The sequence below is a fragment of the Megalobrama amblycephala genome, linkage group LG8, assembly GCF_018812025.1.
Source record: "Megalobrama amblycephala isolate DHTTF-2021 linkage group LG8, ASM1881202v1, whole genome shotgun sequence".
NCBI classification, from domain to species: Eukaryota; Metazoa; Chordata; class Actinopteri; order Cypriniformes; family Xenocyprididae; genus Megalobrama; species Megalobrama amblycephala.
In genome coordinates, this window is record NC_063051.1 from 519,722 (window position 1) to 528,802 (window position 9,081).

Consider the following 9,081-nt stretch of genomic DNA (forward strand, 5'->3'; position numbering starts at 1 on the left):
AATGGACTATGTGCTATGCGTGATGTTCATTATCGACTTCTCAGAGTTCCTGTCAGAGAAACCTAAAGCCTAGTGCTTATTTAGCTTGGCCAACATCATGAAACCCTGTGCCAACACAGAACTAAAGGTAGTGATGCAAATGCTGCTGGAAAATGGAAATATAAAACAAATTTGGTGAAGTTTAGGCTTAGTAATGTAGCATACAGTAGTTAATTTTGAGCAGTTTGGATGTACGGCTTATGATGTAATGATTCAGAGCAATATGATAATTTTATAATCCCTCTAGATCTCAAAGTATAGTCTTGATTCACTGAAACTACTGTACTTATTTTTAAATCCAATTACATGCATTTCAAGTGCGTTCAAGGTAGATGTTATATCATCATGGTGAAATAACAGCAGGACTGGATTTAAGGTTAAAGACAAGCACTGCTTGAGATTAGACTTTGCTTGAGAATTTATAATGCTGGACATTTCCAAAATGTTTTTAACTTGAAACATATTCACATAGAACATATGCATTAGAATGTACATTAGTTAGAATGTAACTAAACTGTACTTATTGCAAATTTTCAAATTGTGCTTCTCTAGTGAAGTCAGTCTAGTTTTAAAGACAAGATTGTTATATTTCAATATAGATATTTACAAACCCGATTCCAAAAAAGTTGGGACACTCTACAAATTGTGAATAAAAACAGAATGCAATGATGTGGAAGTTTCAAATTTCAATATTTTATTCAGAATACAACATAGATGACATATCAAATGTTTAAACTGAGAAAATGTATCATTTTAAGGGAAAAATAAGTTGATTTTAAATTTCATGACATCAACACATCTCAAAAAAGTTGGGACAAGGCCATGTTTACCACTGTGTGGCATCCCCTCTTCTTTTTATAACAGTCTGCAAACGTCTGGGGACTGAGGAGACAAGTTGCTCAAGTTTAGGAATAGGAATGTTGTCCCATTCTTGTCTAATACAGGCTTCTAGTTGCTCAACTGTCTTAGGTCTTCTTTGTCACATCTTCCTCTTTATGATGCGCCAAATGTTTTCTATGGGTGAAAGATCTGGACTGCAGGCTGGCCATTTCAGTAACCGGATCCTTCTTCTATGCAGCCATGATGTTGTAATTGAGCAATCTGGATAACACCATATTGAGCAACTACAGGCCAATCTCAAATCTTCCTTTCATAGGCAAGATCATTGAAAAAGTTGTTTTCAATCAGCTGAACAAGTTCTTAAGCTTGAATGGATACTTTGACAACTTTCAATCTGGTTTCCGACCGCATCACAGCACAGAGACAGCACTCATAAAGATAATAAATGATATTCGCCTAAACACAGATTCAGGTAAATTATCAGTGCTGGTTCTACTCGACCTCAGTGCTGCGTTTGACACTGTTGATCACAACATTCTTCTTGACAGGCTTGAAAACTGGGTTGGGCTTTCTGGGATGGTCCTTAAATGGTTCAGGTCATACTTAGAAGGGAGAGGTTATTATGTGAGTATCGGTGACTATAAGTCTGAGTGGACATCCATGACATGCGGAGTCCCTCAAGGTTCAATACTTGCACCCCTCCTGTTCAACCTATATATGCTGCCACTGAGCCAAATAATGAGAAAGAACCAAATTGCATATCACAGCTATGCAGATGACACCCAGATTTACCTAGCCCTCTCACCTAACGACTACAGCCCCATTGACTCCCTGTGCCAATGCATTGATGAAATTAAAAATTGGCATGTGCCTAAACTTCCTTCAGTTAAACAAAGACAAAACTGAAGTCATTGCGTTTGGAAACAAAGACGAAGTTCTCAAAGTGAACACGTACCTTCACTCTAGGGGTCAAACAACTAAAAATCAAGTCAGGAATCTTGGTGTGATTCTGGAGTCAGACCTGAGTTTCAGTAGCCATGTAAAGACAATAACTAAATCAGCATATTATCATCTCAAAAATATTGCAAGAATTAGATGCTTTGTCTCCAGTCAAGACTTAGAGAAACTTGTTCATGCTTTCATCACCAGCAGGGTGGATTACTGTAATGGGCTCCTCACTGGCCTTCCCAAAAAGACCATAAGACAACTGCAGCTCGTACAGAACGCTGCTGCCAGGATACTGAGCAGAACCCAAAAACATGAACACATCACACCAGTCCTCAGGTCCTTGCACTGGCTTCCAGTTGCATTTAGAATTGATTTTAAAGTACTGTTACTCGTTTATAAATCACTCAATGGCCTAGGACCCCAATACATTGCAGATATGCTCATAGAATATTTTAACAGATCACTCAGATCATCAGGATCAACACACTTAAAAATACCAAGGGTTCACTCAAAGCAGAGAGAGTCTGCTTTTAGCTGTTACGCCAGCCGCAGCTGGAACCAGCTTCCAGAAGAGATCAGGTGTGCTCCTACAGTAGCCACATTCAAATCCAGACTTAAAACACATCTTTTTATCTATGCATTTGCTGATTGAGCACTGTGCTATGTCCGAACTGTTTGCACTTTATTTTATACGTATTATCTTTTTATTCTTTAAATTCCTTTTCCTGTTTTTATTTCATTTTTAATGTATTTTATATCTTTTATGTATCATCTTGATTCTGACTTTTAATGCATTTTAAATGTTGCGGTAAAATTCTCTGTTTTTACTGTTATTTCTATTCCTTATGTTCTATTTTTATTATTATTCTTTATGTAAAGCACTTTGAATTACCATTGTGTATGAAATGTGCTATACAAATAAAATTGCCTTGCCTTGCCTTGCCTTGATGCAGTATGTGGTCTGGCATTGGAATTTTTTGAAAATGCAAGGTCTTCCCTGAAAGAGACGACGTCTGGATGGGAGCATATGTTGTTCTAGAACTTGGATATACCTTTCAGCATTGATGGTGCCTTTCCAGATGTGTAAGCTGCTCATGCCACACGCACTCATGCAACCCCATACCATCAGAGATGCAGGCTTCTGAACTGAGCGCTGATAACAACTTGGGTTGTTCTTGTCCTCTTTAGTCGGATGACATGGCGTCCCAGTTTTCCAAAAAGAACTTCAAATTTTGATTCGTCTGACCACAGAACAGTTTTCCACTTTGCCATAGTCCATTTTAAATGAGCCTTGGCCCAGAGAAAACGCCTGCGCTTCTGGATCATGTTTAGATATGGCTTCTTTTTTGACCTATAGAGTTTTAGCCAGCAACGCCGAATGGCACGGTGGATTGTGTTCACTGACCATGTTTTCTGGAAGTATTCCTGAGCCCATGTTGTGATTTCCATTACAGCAGCATTCCTGTATGTGATGCAGTGCCGTCTAAGGGCCCGAAGATCACGGGCATCCAGTATGGTTTTCCGGCCTTGACCCTTACGCACAGAGATTGTTCCAGATTCTCTCAATCTTTGGATGATATTATGCACTGTAGACGATGATAACTTCAAACTCTTTGCAATTTTTCTCTGAGAAACTCCTTTCTGATATTGCTCCACTATTTTTCGCCACAGCATTGGGGGAATTGGTGATCCTCTGCCCATCTTGACTTCTGAGAGACACTGCCACACTGAGAGGCTCTTTTTATACCCAATCATGTTGCCAACTGACCTAATAAGTTGAAAATTGGTCCTCCAGCTGTTCCTTATATGTACATTTAACTTTTCCGGCCTCTTATTGCTACCTGTCCCAACTTTTTTGGAATGTGTAGCTCTCATGAAATCCAAAATGATCCAATATTTGGCATGACATTTCAAAATGTCTCACTTTCAACATTTGATATGTTATCTATATTCTATTGTGAATAAAATATAAGTTTATGAGATTTGTAAGTTATTGCATTCCTTTTTTGTTCACAATTTGTACAGTGTCCCAACTTTTTTGGAATCGGGTTTGTATATTTGGTAACACCAGTTTAGAGTCCAGTTCTCACTATTAACTAGTTGCTCATTGGCATGCATATTAATAGGATATTGGCTGTTTATTAGTACTTATAAAGCAGATATTAATGCCTTATTCTGCATGACCATATTCTACATCCCTAAATCCTGCCTAAACGTAATAACTCTTAATAAGCAGTAATTAGGAGTTTATTGAGGCAAAAGTTGAGAATTGGACCTTAATCTAAAGAGTGACCTTTTATTTTAATTTTTAAATCATTTTACACAGACAAAGTTGCTGATTAACAGTATAATGTGTTTGCCATGTACAGCGTGCATTGTTTAGATTGTGTGTGTAATTCTAAACAGTAGGTGGCAGCAGCTTTACTGTTTTTAACCCTGATTTAACAGAAGTCAGCTTTAATCGCAGACATGCTTGCAGCATATTCAGAGCAAAGGAACAAACCCAGCTCAGATCTGGCTCTGTTCCAAACCCTTGCTGTCTACTCCCTACATAGGCAGCAGCACAATTGATTCCAAAAGAGTTTGGCAGTATAGCAGTATATATTAAACCAAAGGCAAAAAAACAAACAAACAAAAAACTCTAATAAGCATTAAAATATACAGCATACCAAATATTGGGGAAGTGAGAGAAATAATCAGCATTTCTCTGTGGCAGCACATCAGGGTTTGGGTCAGAGCTCTGCGGTCAGTTGACATTACAGCGGTTCCCTCTGCTGACCATCTCCAGAACAACAAGAAAGTGCACATGCACACAACTGTCCTGTGGAACATGTAACATATTAACACTAAAATATGATTGAGAACAAGGCCACACTCTAAAAAATGCTGGGTTGTTTCAACTCATGTTTGAGTCAAATATGGACAAACCTAACTGTTGGTTTTACATTTTTAGATAAAAATTTTTAGATTAAACCAAGGTTGGGTTTGCTCATATTTGACCCAAATAAATTTCGTCCAAAGTAAAGTTTTGTTAAGTGCATGTAAATGTACAATATTTTTATTTTTTATTTTTTTTTTTTTGGAACATGGGTTTTGGACATGTATCATGGTACACTGTAAAAAATCAAAAGCTGAGAAAATGTAAAAGTTTAAGGCAACCAGCTGCAGGAGATTTTTGAGTTTTCTCAACTTGTAAATTTAACTTGTTATATAACAAGAAGTTGAGAAACCTCAAAAATCTCTACCTTGAAGTACCATATAAAAACGATATGACATTGCCACCACTACATTTATTTTTATAGGAACATGCTGTTCAAAAGTTTGGGGTCAGGAAAAATTTTAAATATTTCTGAAAGAAGTCTCTTTTGCTCACCAAGGCTGCATTTAATTGATCAAAAATACAGTAATATTTTGAAATATTATTACAATTTAAAATACCTGAATATTTAGTAAACTGTAATTTATTCCTGTGATTAAAGCTGAATTTTCAGCATCATTACTCCAGTCTTCAGTGTCACATGATCCTTCAGAAATAATTCTAATATGCTGATTTGCTGCTCAAGAAACATTTCTGATTATTATCAATGTTGAAAACAGTTGTTATTTTTGTTGAAACTGTGATACATTCTTTTTTCAGGGTTATTTTATGAATAGGCAGTTCAAAAGAACAGCATTTATTTGTAATAAAAATCTTTTGTAAACATTTCTTTACTGTCACATTTAAAAAAAAAAAAAAAGAATGTATTCTTCTTAAATAAACAGTAGTGTATACTTTTCCTACTGCAAGCTACATTTTTATTTAATATTCTTAAGCAACCTTTAACATGCCTCGGCCATTGAATAACAGTTTGAATAACATAAAGAGTGTTAGATTCAAAACAGCATCAGAATCCATCACCATCACACTGCTTTACCTCTAAACCCACACAAACACTTGACTTATTCAGTGCGGACTGAACTTAGAACTTTCTTTTGTGCACAAAATATACACTTTGATTGAATCTGAAGCTCACTTCATCTGTGGATTTTCACAGTTGCTTGTACCATACGAGCAACTGGGTTGTAGGTCACAGTGCACAGTCTGGTGAAATGTTATTTTCCACACCGAAGTTCAGAAACTTGAAGAAATGCCAATTTGAGCCCAGAGAATGAATCTGAAACAGGAAGGGATCTTGTCAACAAATCCTAACGGAATTGCTGGAGATCATTTGGAATTATCTAATGTTATCACAATATGATGTATCACAATCCGAAAGGAATCAAATAAAATTAAAACAAGATCCTACTGCATAAAAATCTGAAGACAAAAATGATGTGATTTTCAGATCATCCACATTGACATTTATTCAGATCAAGTTTAATATAATCAAATTCTCAAAGGATTCTTATTTGATCCATATAGAACTGATTCCAAAGGATTCCATTGCTATTCTTTAGGGAAAACAAGTTATTTTCAAGTGTTTCAGAAAAATATTAGGTTGTCTGGGTTGATAAACTGCTGTACGTGAATATGACGTTAAAAACAAAGTTTTTATTCAATTATTTATGAATAAAGTCATCTTAAATTCTCCTATCTTTAACTTGCACAGCCTTGCAAATGCAAAACCCACGGATGCACAGCCAGTTTCCAAAGCACTCCATCTGTGATGTACGGTAATCTGATAACATACGCAGCATTCCTCACAGAGATGAATGATGGAGCCGGCTGTATTGTATCAGGTTTATGGCGCTTGTCATTCTGCCGGCATCACTATTGTGACATCGCAGCTGGACAAACAAATGATGCTCAATGGATGTTCTGTCTACTGCAATAAGATTTGATGATACAGAGAGAAGCACAAACAGCGCTCAACTGAATTTGAGAGGACGAAACTCGATAAACTTTCATTGAGGCTTGCTCACGACAGATTGACATGCATTCCTGGAATGTTTTCTGCATAAGCAGCCTCATTAATGGCGTTTCGTAATGTGAGAATGTCTTAGTCTTGAGAACTAGAAAAGAAAAGTGCTCTAGGTGGTTGTTAGGCTGTTGCTATGGTGCTCTGGAAGGTCACTAGGCAGCTTCTAGGCATTTGTAAAGTTGATTTGGATGCTTTATATTGTAGGTGGTTGCTAAAGTATTCTATGTGGTTTCAAGTGTTTTTGGATAATTGATAGGCAGTTTCTAGGCAGTCGATGGGTGCGTCCTAATTTGCGTATATATACACTATTCTATGAGGTTTTGTAGTATAAATAGTGTGAGTAGTGTGTTCACACTGAAAATTCTAAATAGAAAAACTTTAAAGGGTTAGTTCACCCAAAAATGAAAATTCTGTCACTCACCCTCATGTCGTTCCACACCCGTAAGACCTTTGTTCATCTTCGGAACACAAATTGAGATATTTTTGATAAAATCTGATGGCTCAGTGAGGCCTCCATTGCCAGCATCATCACTTTAAAATGCCCAGAAACCTACTAAAGACGTATTTAAAACAGTTCATGTGACTACAGTGGTTCAACCTTAATGTTATGAAGTGATGAGAATACATTTTGTGTACCAAAAAAACAAAATAACAACTTTATTCAACAATATGTAGTGATGGGACTGCTTCATGAAGCTTCAAAGCTTTATGAATCTTGTTTCAAATCAGTGGTTCAGAGCGTGTATCAAACTGCCAAAGTCACGTGAACCATTGAAATTTCAAATGTTTCGAAAACACTTATGACGTAAACCACTGATTCGAAACGTAAAGCTTCGAAGCTTCATGAAGCAGTGTTTTGAAATCGCCCATCACTAGATATTGTTGAAGTCGCTATTTTGTTTTTTTGCCGCACAAAATGTATTCTCGTCACTTCATAACATTAAGGTTGAACCACTGTAGTCACATGAACTGTTTTTAATATGTCTTTAGTAGCTTTCTGGTCATTTGAAAGTGTTAATTATCTTGCTGGCAATGCAGGCCTCACTGAGCCATCGGATCTTAATTAACTGAAAAAAACGAAGACAATTCATGTAGCTTTAACTGTTGCAGCTTTAATTACGTAGTGGAGGGGGAGGGGATTCAGACTCCGATGTTGAAAGACAAAATATCCTTATAACATTCATACACTACATGGTTGAGTACATAGTGCATAAGTACATAGTGTATAGAGCGGCATTTGGGACGCAGCCCGTTCTGGTTGGGTGCTGTGTGGTTGCTAATGTGTTATTTTATTATTGTTTATATACCATTATAGTATTTATTAATATTTTGAATTGACTCTGCATGCCAACGGCTTATGTGTTTCCTTTAAATTCTCTCAGACACTTTCTATCATATTTCTAATAACTAACTAAACATAACATTTTAGTATATTATATTAAACCACTGACGTTAAATGTAGCAGCGATTATGCATCAGCTTTTATTTTTATTTTTTCAATTTTTATTTTAGTTTGTTTTAGTAATTTAGTTATGTGTTTTTTTATTTTTATATAATATTTCTATAATTAATGTCTTTTTTTCTTTCAGTCATTGCCAAGGCAGTATTTTTAAATATTTAATTTAATATTTTATTATATTTAGCTTCATTTTAAGTTTTAGTGACAACACTGTTTAGGGTGTGTTTTGGGTGGTTGCTAGGCAGATACTAGTCTTCAGGTCCCTTGAAAAACCAACTAAAATTTTCATTTCACCAAAATCTTTTATGTGTGTAGCTATTCATTTACATGACAACAGCGTTTTGGGGTCCTGAAAATACAAACTTTTAAAAACAGGTTTCAAAGTGCACGTTTTTGAAAACGATACCTTTATGGTCTCTGTGTAAACTACAAAAATTATGTTTCAATGTGCATACTATCCATCCTAAATAGTATGTGACATTAATAATATTCAATACTATTGATAGTATGCACAGGGGATGCAGGGGAGATTTCGTGAAAATGGTGATGTCATGTGCATGTGCGTTCAGTTTATAGGCGCTTAGTTTTTCTTTACAAAGTGACATCGCCAACTACTGGCCTGGCAGCAGAATACAGCGTTTTTAGTCGTTTTCAAAGATCCATGTGTATGAAGATCGTTTTGACAACGTTGTTGCCTGTACACAAAAAACGCAGAGGAAAAACATCAGTTTTTAGTACATCGTTGTCGTGTAAACGCACCCTAAATGAAATGAAAAGCAATGTTGGCTTCAGGTTAGGCATTCTGACAGTATATTCATCTTGTCAAGCCATCATAATTAAGTTCACAAAACTGTGACAGCTTGCTTCTTTCATCTAGCCTATATTTTAATGTTT